The sequence below is a fragment of the Lolium rigidum genome, chromosome 2 (assembly GCF_022539505.1).
Source record: "Lolium rigidum isolate FL_2022 chromosome 2, APGP_CSIRO_Lrig_0.1, whole genome shotgun sequence".
Lineage (NCBI taxonomy): Eukaryota > Viridiplantae > Streptophyta > Magnoliopsida > Poales > Poaceae > Lolium > Lolium rigidum.
The window spans coordinates 231,060,749-231,071,070 of record NC_061509.1 but is presented as its reverse complement, the minus strand read 5'-3'; the positions used below and the strand labels follow the sequence as shown (position 1 = coordinate 231,071,070).

The window sequence follows — 10,322 nt, the reverse complement described above, 5'->3', positions numbered from 1 at the left end:
CTACCCAAAAAAATATTTTTAAATGTTAAAAAAAAATGACAAAAATTCTACAAGAACATATCCATAATATATGTGCGTTCGTCAACTTTTGAGAAAACCGGTAGTGAAAAACCTTATTTTTAGTACTAAATTTGTCTTTTTCACACACGCCATACGGCAAGTCAATTTTTTATAAAATGACATTGTGAGCGCACATCACATGAAGATACACGTTAGAATTGTTTGTTTTAATATTTTTAACATTTTAAAACATCTTAAGACCCATTTTAAAATAAAGAAAGCACATATATACTCCCATTGCTAAAACACCAAGCAACGCACGAAGCAGGGCCGCGTAGAAGCATCTTTATGCGGTAGACATAAAGACATGTGCGAATGTCCTAGCTAACTACCCCTATGGTCCATCAACCAGAATAGAAAACCAGAACGTGTCAATTCTTAGCAGCCGCCGAGTAATTGGAAAGACAAGGTCAACCCGGCCATCTGACCGACCGATTTGTTTCCATTGAGTGAGTGGGGACGAGACCTCGTGGCATCACGTACTGATCAAATATCAGTTCTAAAAGGAATCGTGTCCTACTAACTGGCTTACAAATGGCCAAAAATAAATTGTACCCCGTATATAAGATGGTTTAGGGACTAGGAGTTGTGACCATACACCTACGACCGTTCTTGTCCGAAGACTTTTCTTCGAAGCCACACTTGTAACTTGTAAGGAAGAGCCAAAATAAAGAAAATGGGACCTCCAGATCATTGGATTCTACTATTCCATAGGATAACCGGCCGTCTTAATTATGTCGTGTCATATATGGTCATTCCATTCGTATTCAAGGAGTAGCAATTGGCAACCACTGTCCTGCGTTGCGGAAGCATTATGTTTTATTTGAACTAGCAAGATAAGGCACGCCGCGCCCGTGAGTGGATAATGATGTTGCGGTGTGCTCCCTCTATTCAGTAATATAAAATCTTTTAGCTTTTAGTAGATTCGTTTATTTTGGTATGTATCTAAACTATTTTTAGTGTGTAGATTTACTCATTGTGCTTGGTGGATGATTTCATTCGCGGAACACATATTACGTGGCAATACTGGTATTTTTTTTACTGAGCTACCGCGTATTCCCTATTGGCTATGTAATCCAGTAGAAATAAGTAGTAAAATTTGAAAGTGATTGTATTACCGTGAGTGGACATTGGTGTTGCAATGTGTAAGCAGTGAAATTTAAAAGATTGGTTTAGATTTATTTTCTGATAGTTCATTGAACACCGCGTTGAGCAGGGGGGGCAAGCTATACTTTCGCTATGTTATAGTGGCTACTGTTAAACATATATTCATTTGATCATGCATATTCACTGGGAGCCAGTCCCTGGTTTTATTGGTCTGCTGCTGGGTCGTTGTTTCTATCGACAGACTCGACTTAGCGCAAGCAGATGGACAACCGAGCAGGCGAGCACCCACCAAGAAGCAGGATAAAGGAGACGGAAAAGAATACGGAAAGATAGTGAAACAAAACTATACCTCATAATGCCCTTCATCAGGCTTATCAAACGAAAGACAGACAAAAACAAACATCTTCAGTTCCACTAAATCTAAGCAAAAGACTGAGCTTTCACCAGGCCCAGCAAACCAATTTTGCAAGACAATTCATGATCTTTTATTCAAGTGGCATAAATATGTTTTTGAATAGTATCTAACTTTCCTCGGTGTGTTCTTTTGAGGATGGAAGATAGAAAAACGCTTCCGAACACCTCAAGTAGTAACAGACATACACTCTTGCCTACTAATGAAGTCCATAAAATCATTTGCTATTGGAGCAAAAGGTTAACTTTATACCCTTTTTTCGAAAGAACTTTATACCTAACCATGAAAGTGATTTATCTTCCAGGTTTGCAGGTTAAGAACCATACACCATCTTCACTTTGGTCTGCTCGAAGTCATTCAATAAACAATTTGCTTGCTTGTCTCCAAACAAAGCTAATGTAAACATAAAATATGTAGAAAATGGTTCATTGCCAAGGTAGCATAAAGTAGCAAATTATCTGATGAGTGATGAATTGCATTGCACGTAGCACCCACTGTAATGGGCATCCCAATATCATCTGCAATCATGGCATGTACACGTGGCTTCTTCAACCTAGCTGCCACAACATGTAGCTAGGCTTCTCCTCAACATTTAACCAGATCATGCAGATGCAAACCCCCAAAAGAAGGATACTGCTGAACAACATGTACACAGCATCATCGCAAACACACAAAAGGAGAAAAATCTGAATTTATTAAACCAAGCATGGACGGATGGCTTCAATCAAGTTCTTATTCATGTATTTGTCCGACCGTACACTGACATAAGCCATTAACTCTGTTTACATAGCTAGGTGAGGTAGTTGAGGAACTAACTGGATTTACCATTCAATTGTAATGTCGATGCTGCGAGAACCGTCCACATAGATGATATGAACAACATACTGGTGATGATTTGGGTTGCGCCATTATGAACAATAGATCACCTGATATTGCAAAAACGTGTGCCATGGTGATGAGATGGCATTATAAAAATGATGCAGAAGCCTATATAAATGTACCCATGAAATTATACATAGATGCAAAAGAACTATATAAATGTACCAAGAGGTAAAAAGGACCACCTTACATTGGACGGTATATAGTTTGTACTATGTAACTAAGGCATAAAGATTGAATATTCAGTGAAAAAGTTCAAAGCTTTTGTTTAGCTTCATAAGACAGAAAAGTAATAGGTTTCATCCTGGCTTTAGCTCTGCAACAGGCAGCAGCCAAACGATACACCCCAGGGTAATATGTGCAACACAAAATATAATGAACAACACTTATTGCAGAGACATGTACTCCGAAAAAAAGCCCACGCATATGGTCTTTCTGCACACCGCTGATGGGGGCTGTGAGCTCTTCCCATTCACCGGCAGGAGACCATGGCAGTGTTACCTTCGATGGAGACCTTCAGATAGGAGGATTCAATGAATATGGCAAACAAATACACGGGTGGGCCACCAGGGGAAAAGATTCACAACAAGTAATACAATCAAAGGAAACCAAACAGAAGCCGAAGGTTCAATCCAGCTGAAGGGTGCATACCTAGCTTGGCCCCTACATCTGGAGCGTGGCCAAGGGCAAAAATGGCATATCATTGTTTGCAGAAGTATTGTAGGTATATTCTTAAATTGTATCCTATGGATGTCAGTGTTGGTTATGGTGTTCAAGTAAATGATGTCAGTTGAAAGTTCCCTTAAGGGTCGACCGAAGAAATCGTGAGTACTGCGAAAAAAATTGTTAGCATATGAACCTGAAGGTAGGAAAAGGTTTGGATGATTTGACACAGAGAAGTGAAAATTACGTTCATATCCAGTTGTTAATTCTTTGACATCCATGTGTGTACAAAGAAAAAAATTGCCACAACAATATTGCAGAGCAAATGCAAGTATTTTTCCAATTCACTTGAAAACAGTCCGTCCGTGTGTTAAACTATATGGGCTATGGAGTAAAACTCATAAGAAATATAAATGAACTGTATGGAGTACAGATCATAAGAGACAACTTGGATATCTGCCTCTGAACTTTCATGTAAATCTTGTAGAAGTGAAGCTTGAGAAAATCTGTCATGCAATGCTCTGAACTGATGTTGGGTACAATGAAGGAAGCTTGCGGTGCTTGTTGCTTGAACGGAGCTGAGTGTGCAACCTCTCTGACCGTTGTAGGGAGGCATTACTATATTGTTCAGGACCTGAACTGGCTAGCTAATTTTTTTGCCGAAGCTGACCTACTTTCCTGTAGGGTCAAGCCTAAACTAAGAGAGCATATCACTACTTTCATAGCTATTTTGAGAGTCTAGAAAATAAGTTATGGTAACCATGGCCCGACCATGGTAAGCTTGTAAAGTTACTATGTAAATATTTTTCATTTTAATATTAAAGTGCAGTAAGAGCCTCTCCTGCTGTTAATTCCTCCAAAAAAAGATAGCTGTTCATTGTACTCTCACTAATGCATATGACTAAAGGGTATGATTGTAAAGGTCATTTTGGATCAGAGATCATTTCATCATGCATGGGTGGATAGATAAATTCTTGTAAGAGATTAGTGGAGAGCAACTAAGAGGACTGGAGAAAAGAGTCAATGATACTAACACTGTTGGATAAAAGCTCTATTATGCATGAATATGATATCACTACTATTATCTCCGATCGGTATCATATCAACTGCAAATGTTACAGGAAATGTTGAACCTTACCAAAGAGAAACATCACGTAACCTTTTTAACACTTCAAGTTTAAGTGTTCATTTACCGATGTAAGATGGAACACAATCTATATCTCCTTCCGCAGATTATTGCAATTGAAACTCCGAGAGTCCGAGTGATGTTTCCAGAGGAAACCTGCAAGCATAATTAGAGAGAAGAGAAAATATCGTCAAATGCATAACTAAGAGAATATTGTACAACCATAGGTTTTTTTTATGTAGCTAGGAAGTCAAAACTAATTTGGTAAATAAGAGGTAACATAGGCATATTGTTTCAGTTTATACAACTATTGATCCAACAATAAATAATCAGCTCTCGAAAAACCAATTTGGTGACGTTGTCAAACTCAAATGAGTAATGCTCAGAATGTTAATGCTTCAAGCACTTCAGTAGTAGTTTTAAGAATACTACTTCATCTGTCATATTCTAAGATACATTTAATAGGTCAACGAACACAGCTGGTAGCAACATAATACAACAATAATAATAAAATTACAGTTTCTCGCTATATGAAAATAAATAAACTAAACAGAAAAAATACAAAATACTTTCAGATGACCAAAAAGTTCTTACAGAGGGTGAAGGTGGATTATAGACAGATTTGATCACATTTATCTTTTAGTGGTATACCAAAACGATAGCAGATTCATATATGCCTGGCATGCATTGTAGTGTACCCTGCCATCAATTGGTAGGAACAAATACCTCTGAGGCACCGTCCATCTGAAATCTCCAGTTCATGCTTTGTAGTGTACTCTGCTTCTTCATCCTGCCACAAGTTGATCTCATGTCTATAAATAAGAAATACCTCTGAACTTAGAATCCTCGGTCATATAATTCAACCAAATTCCTCCCTTGTAGAGTAACAATCCAACACCTAATTCAGAATCTACACCCTCACAATTAGGGAAAAAATCGTGCTCATATACATCAAGCAAGAAGCTCAACGCAAGAAAAAAAATTACCTGATCATTTCTCCTGTGGATCTGTAGCTTCGTCAGCGAACTGCAGTCCATCAAGGAGTGGCTCCCTTGCGGACAGACAACGGCAAGGAACGGTGACTCCACTGCGCACCTGCAACCTCCAAGTCTGTGGCGTCCGCCTCATCCATCTACGGGCTGTCGGACTCGAGCTGGCCCAAGCGGGTTGCTGCACTCGAGCCGATTGAAGCAGATTACACCATTAGGGAAGCGCCTCCTCCAGGTCCGTCTTGCCGCGGTCGAGCCGGTGGCCCGCTGCAGGCTGCTTCTCTTTTTTAATCGGCATACAAGGGAGAATGAGACACATGGGAGAAGCAGCTTGCTGCGTGTTGCTTGCCCCCAGGTGAGGAGAGCAGAGCCAGTGGATGATGTTATTTCCCGATGGTGGCTCCTGGCGGCCATCATCTTCGGCATTGGGGAGGGAGAAGATAGGGGATCAGCAGAGAGAGGGATTGGATCGGGAGCGTGGGACAGAGGAAGCTAGATAGGAAAAAAAATCGGATCAAAACAAGAAAACAACCACAAGAAAAGAGCCGAAAAAAGAAGACACCATAGAAATCAAATCATTGAAAAAGAAGCTACGGGAACAGAAAGAAGACGTCATCGAAAGGAAGATCGGCCAGAGAAGAGCTCAAGTAGCGAGAGGCCGATGAAGGTAGTGGAGACCTGGTCAAAACGACGGAGAGAGAGAGGAGGAAATCTAGAGAAACGTGGCCACCTCATAAAAAGACAAAATATCACAGGAGTTCTCGAGAAGGCACGTAGATATAATATAAAGCTGTCGTATCAAGACCACCTGCATGCCCGGTCCAGCTATAGTCACACATTCAACGCACCAAAACAACCTAACAGGCGTGAACAAAAATTACAAAACAGCACCGAAACTGCACACACACAAAACAATGAAGGAATTAACCACCAACAAACACACGTGTCAGCTTGGTGTTAATCTGAAAAACATGTCAAAATTCTGAGAAAAATCAAGGTTGTTGAGGATTAATATAGTAGTTATATAGGACATGGGTGTTCTCACAAGTAATAGATGTATATTCGTCAAAAAAAAGTAATAGATGTATATTTTAGAAATCTGTTCCCGAGCTCCAATTATCTATTTATTTAGAAATTCACAATTAATATTTAAAAGTCTAAAAAATATGTTTTTATCCTACAAACATGCAAAAAAAAAATTTATCGGCTACACAAAAATAAAAAATCTGTTAATTTTGGAGATTTAAAAATATGACATGTTCACTATATTTAGATCAAACTATTGTCATCTTTGCGTAGCTTTATTTACAAAGTATTTCAAACAGAGATTTTGCACGTTTGTGCGATACATTTACATCCAAAAATAATTCAGATTTTTCTAAAATTTGTATATATGACCTTTTTATTTTTAATTTTCAAACAAAAGGGATCACTAGAGCTCGTGAGCCAGAAATTCCACTCACATTTCTCAGATTTTGAATACTTAAATGTTCAAAATTTTTCTAACCGTGATACAATATTAAGAAACCCCAAATCGAGGCTGGTTAGAAAAGAATAAATTTGTAATTTAAATTTGCAGTCAATTTGTGTAGCGTGGTGTATGGCCACCTCCTTAGCCACCAAACCAATGGTTAGTTCTTTCTAGTGTGGCTCTCAATCTTTATACGAGGAGCAGATTAAGAAGTGTACATGTGAAAAAATGACAACTTGTATAAAAATATTTTCGAATCTTCTAGAATTCTAGGTTCATGGGGACTAGAATGCAAATTATATAGTACAAGTTTTAGTAACTCTGAGTCACTCGTATAAAAAGTACGTATATGAGTAGCAAGACGGATCCCCCCCCCCCCCCCCCAGCACGCTCTCACCCAGCTACAGTTCCTGACCCCCTCTTCCTCATCACCGGGCCGCTCCTACCTCCTCTCCACCGGAATAGCCGGCCGGAGATGGAGAGGAGAAGGCGCCGGAGTAGATAGTAGTAGTATTAGGCTTAGGTTATGGTCCTACGTGGCATTTGGCGTTGATGCCGGGAGGGAGGTGCCAGATCTGGTGCTGTCTTGTTCTCTTTCTCAGCTTCCTGGAGCTATGGTGGTCGGAGTTGGACGGGAGGTGGTGGAGGGAGACGAAAATCTCCGTAAATAAGGTTGCTTTGCGCGGATTCGGTGGAGAGCGATGCACAGGCAGGCTTCTTCTTCATGTTCGTCATGGTGACGAGTGGGAAGGGGAGCTTCTGCTTTCTGCCTCGTCCAGGCTACCACATCTGTCGCAGGGGAGCATGTCTGCTTCTTGACGGAGGTCTACCACGGCGCCGCTGTCGTCGTACTCCTTGGCCGTAGGGAGGCCCCTCCTGTTGGAGATATGCCCAAGAGACAATAATAAAATGGTCATTATAATATATCTTTGTGTTTATGATAATGTTTGCATACCATGCTAAAATTGTATTAACCGAAACATTGATACATGTGTGTTATGTAAACAACAAGGAGTCCCTAGTAAGACTCTTGTATAACTAGCTTGTTGATTAATAGATGATCATGGTTTCGTGATCATGAACATTGGATGTTATTAATAACAAGGTTATGTCATTATATGAATGATGTAATGGACACACCCAATTAAGCGTAGCATATGATCACGTCAGTAAGTTCTATTTGCTATAAGCTTTCGATACATAGTTACCTAGTCCTTTCGACCATGAGATCGTGTAAATTGATACGCGTACAACACGCGTCCGTTGGGAACCCCAAGAGGAAGGTGTGATGCGTACAGCGGCAAGTTTTCCCTCAGTATGAAACCAAGGTTTATCGAACCAGTAGGAGCCAAGAAGCACGTTGAAGGTTGATGGCGGCGGGATGTAGTGCGGCGCAACACCAGGGATTCCGGCGCCAACGTGGAACCCGCACAACACAACCAAAGTACTTTGCCCCAACGAAACAGATGAGGTTGTCAATCTCACCGGCTTGCTGTAACAAAGGATTAGATGTATAGTGTGGATGATGATTGTTTGCGTAAAAACGAGAGAACAAGTATTGCAAGAGATTGTATTTCAAGTATAGAGAATTGGACCGGGGTCCACAGTTCACTAGAGGTGTCTCTCCCATAAGGTAAACAGCATGTTGGGTGAACAAATTACAGTTGGGCAATTGACAAATAAAGAGGGCATGACCATGCACATACATATTATGATGAGTATTGTGAGATTTGATTGGGCATTACGACAAAGTACATAGACCGCTATCCAAGCATGCATCTATGCCTAAAAAGTCCACCTTCAGGTTATCATCCGAACCCCTCCAGTATTAAGTTGCTAACAACAGACAATTGCATTAAGTATTGCGCGTAATGTAATCAGTGACTATATCCTCGAACATAGCACTAATGTTTTATCCCTAGTGGCAACAAGACATCCATAATCTTAGAGATTTCGTCACTTCCCTGCATTCACGGAGACATGAACCCACTATCGAGCATAAATACTCCCTCTTGGAGTTACAAGCATCTACTTGGCCGCAGCATCTACTAGTAATGGAGAGCATGCAAGATCATAAACAACACATAGACATAACTTTGATAATCAACATAACAAGTATTCTCTATTCATCGGATCCCAACAAACGCAACATATAGAATTACGGATAGATGATCTTGATCATGTTAGGCAGCTCACAAGATCCGACAATTAAGCACAATGGGGAGAAGACAACCATCTAGCTACTGCTATGGACCCATAGTCCAGGGGTAGACTACTCACACATCACTCCGGAGGCGACCATGGCGGCGTAGAGTCCTCCGGGAGATGATTCCCCTCTCCGGCAGGGTGCCGGAGGCGATCTCCTGAATCCCCCGAGATGGGATTGGCGGCGGCGGCGTCTCTGGAAGGTTTTCCGTATCGTGGCTCTCGGTACTAGGGGTTTCGCGACGGAGGCTTTAAGTAGGCGGAAGGGCAGGTCAGGGGGCCACACGAGGGCCCCACACTACAGGTCGGCGCGGCCAAGGGGCAGGCCGCGCCGCCCTAGGGTGTGGGCGCCTCGTGGCCCCACTTCGTCTCCTCTTCGGTCTTCCGGAAGCTTCGTGGCAAAATAGGACCCCGGGCGTTGATTTCGTCCAATTCCGAGAATATTTCGTTACTAGGATTTCTGAAACCAAAAACAGCAGTAAAACAAAGAATTGGCTCTTCGGCATCTTGTTAATAGGTTAGTTCCAGAAAATGCACGAATATGACATAAAGTGTGCATAAAACATGTAGATATCATCAATAATGTGGCATGGAACACAAGAAATTATCGATACGTCGGAGACGTATCAGCATCCCCAAGCTTAGTTCTGCTCGTCCCGAGCAGGTAAAACGATAACAAAGATAATTTCTGGAGTGACATGCCACCATAACCTTGATCATACTATTTGTAAGCATATGTAGTGAATGCAGCGATCAAAACAATGTATATGACATGAGTAAACAAGTGAATCATATAGCAAGGACTTTTCATGAATAGTACTTCAAGACAAGCATCAATAAGTCTTGCATAAGAGTTAACTCATAAAGCAATAATTCAAAGTAAAGGTATTGAAGCAACACAAAGGAAGATTAAGTTTCAGCGGTTGCTTTGAACTTGTAACATGTATATCTCATGGATATTGTCAACATAGAGTAATATAATAAGTGCAATAAGCAAGTATGTAGGAATCAATGCACAGCTCACACAAGTGTTTGCTTCTTGAGGTGGAGAGAAATAGGTGAACTGACTCAACAATGAAAGTAAAAGAATGGTCCTCCATAGAGGAAAAGCATCGATTGCTATATTTGTGCTAGAGCTTTGATTTTGAAAACATGAAACAATTTTGTCAACGGTAGTAATAAAGCATGTGTATCATGTAAATTATATCTTACAAGTTGCAAGCCTCATGCATAGTATACTAATAGTGCCCGCACCTTGTCCTAATTAGCTTGGACTACCGGATCATTGCAATGCACATGTTTTAACCAAGTGTCACAAAGGGGTACCTCTATGCCGCCTGTACAAAGGTCTAAGGAGAAAGCTCGCATTGGATTTCTCGCTATTGATTATTCTCAACTTAGACATCCATA

The 10,322-nt window shown here is 40.8% G+C and overlaps 2 long non-coding RNA genes across 3 annotated transcripts; both read right to left on the bottom strand.

The window, feature by feature from the left end:
• Nucleotides 1–1,628: 1,628 nt before the first annotated feature.
• LOC124693092 lies at nucleotides 1,629–4,370 on the bottom strand. Of its 2 annotated transcripts, none has more exons than XR_006999856.1 (2): nucleotides 2,405–4,370; nucleotides 1,629–2,215 (listed from the first exon to the last, which is right to left on the bottom strand). It is a non-coding gene; the product is annotated as an uncharacterized LOC124693092 (long non-coding RNA). The 2 variants fall into 2 exon arrangements; XR_006999857.1 differs by having other exon boundaries at nucleotides 1,629–2,212.
• Nucleotides 4,371–4,378: 8 nt separating this feature from the next.
• LOC124693090 lies at nucleotides 4,379–5,593 on the bottom strand. The gene is made up of 3 exons (XR_006999855.1): nucleotides 5,234–5,593; nucleotides 4,974–5,037; nucleotides 4,379–4,403 (listed from the first exon to the last, which is right to left on the bottom strand). It is a non-coding gene; the product is annotated as an uncharacterized LOC124693090 (long non-coding RNA).
• Nucleotides 5,594–10,322: the final 4,729 nt, after the last annotated feature.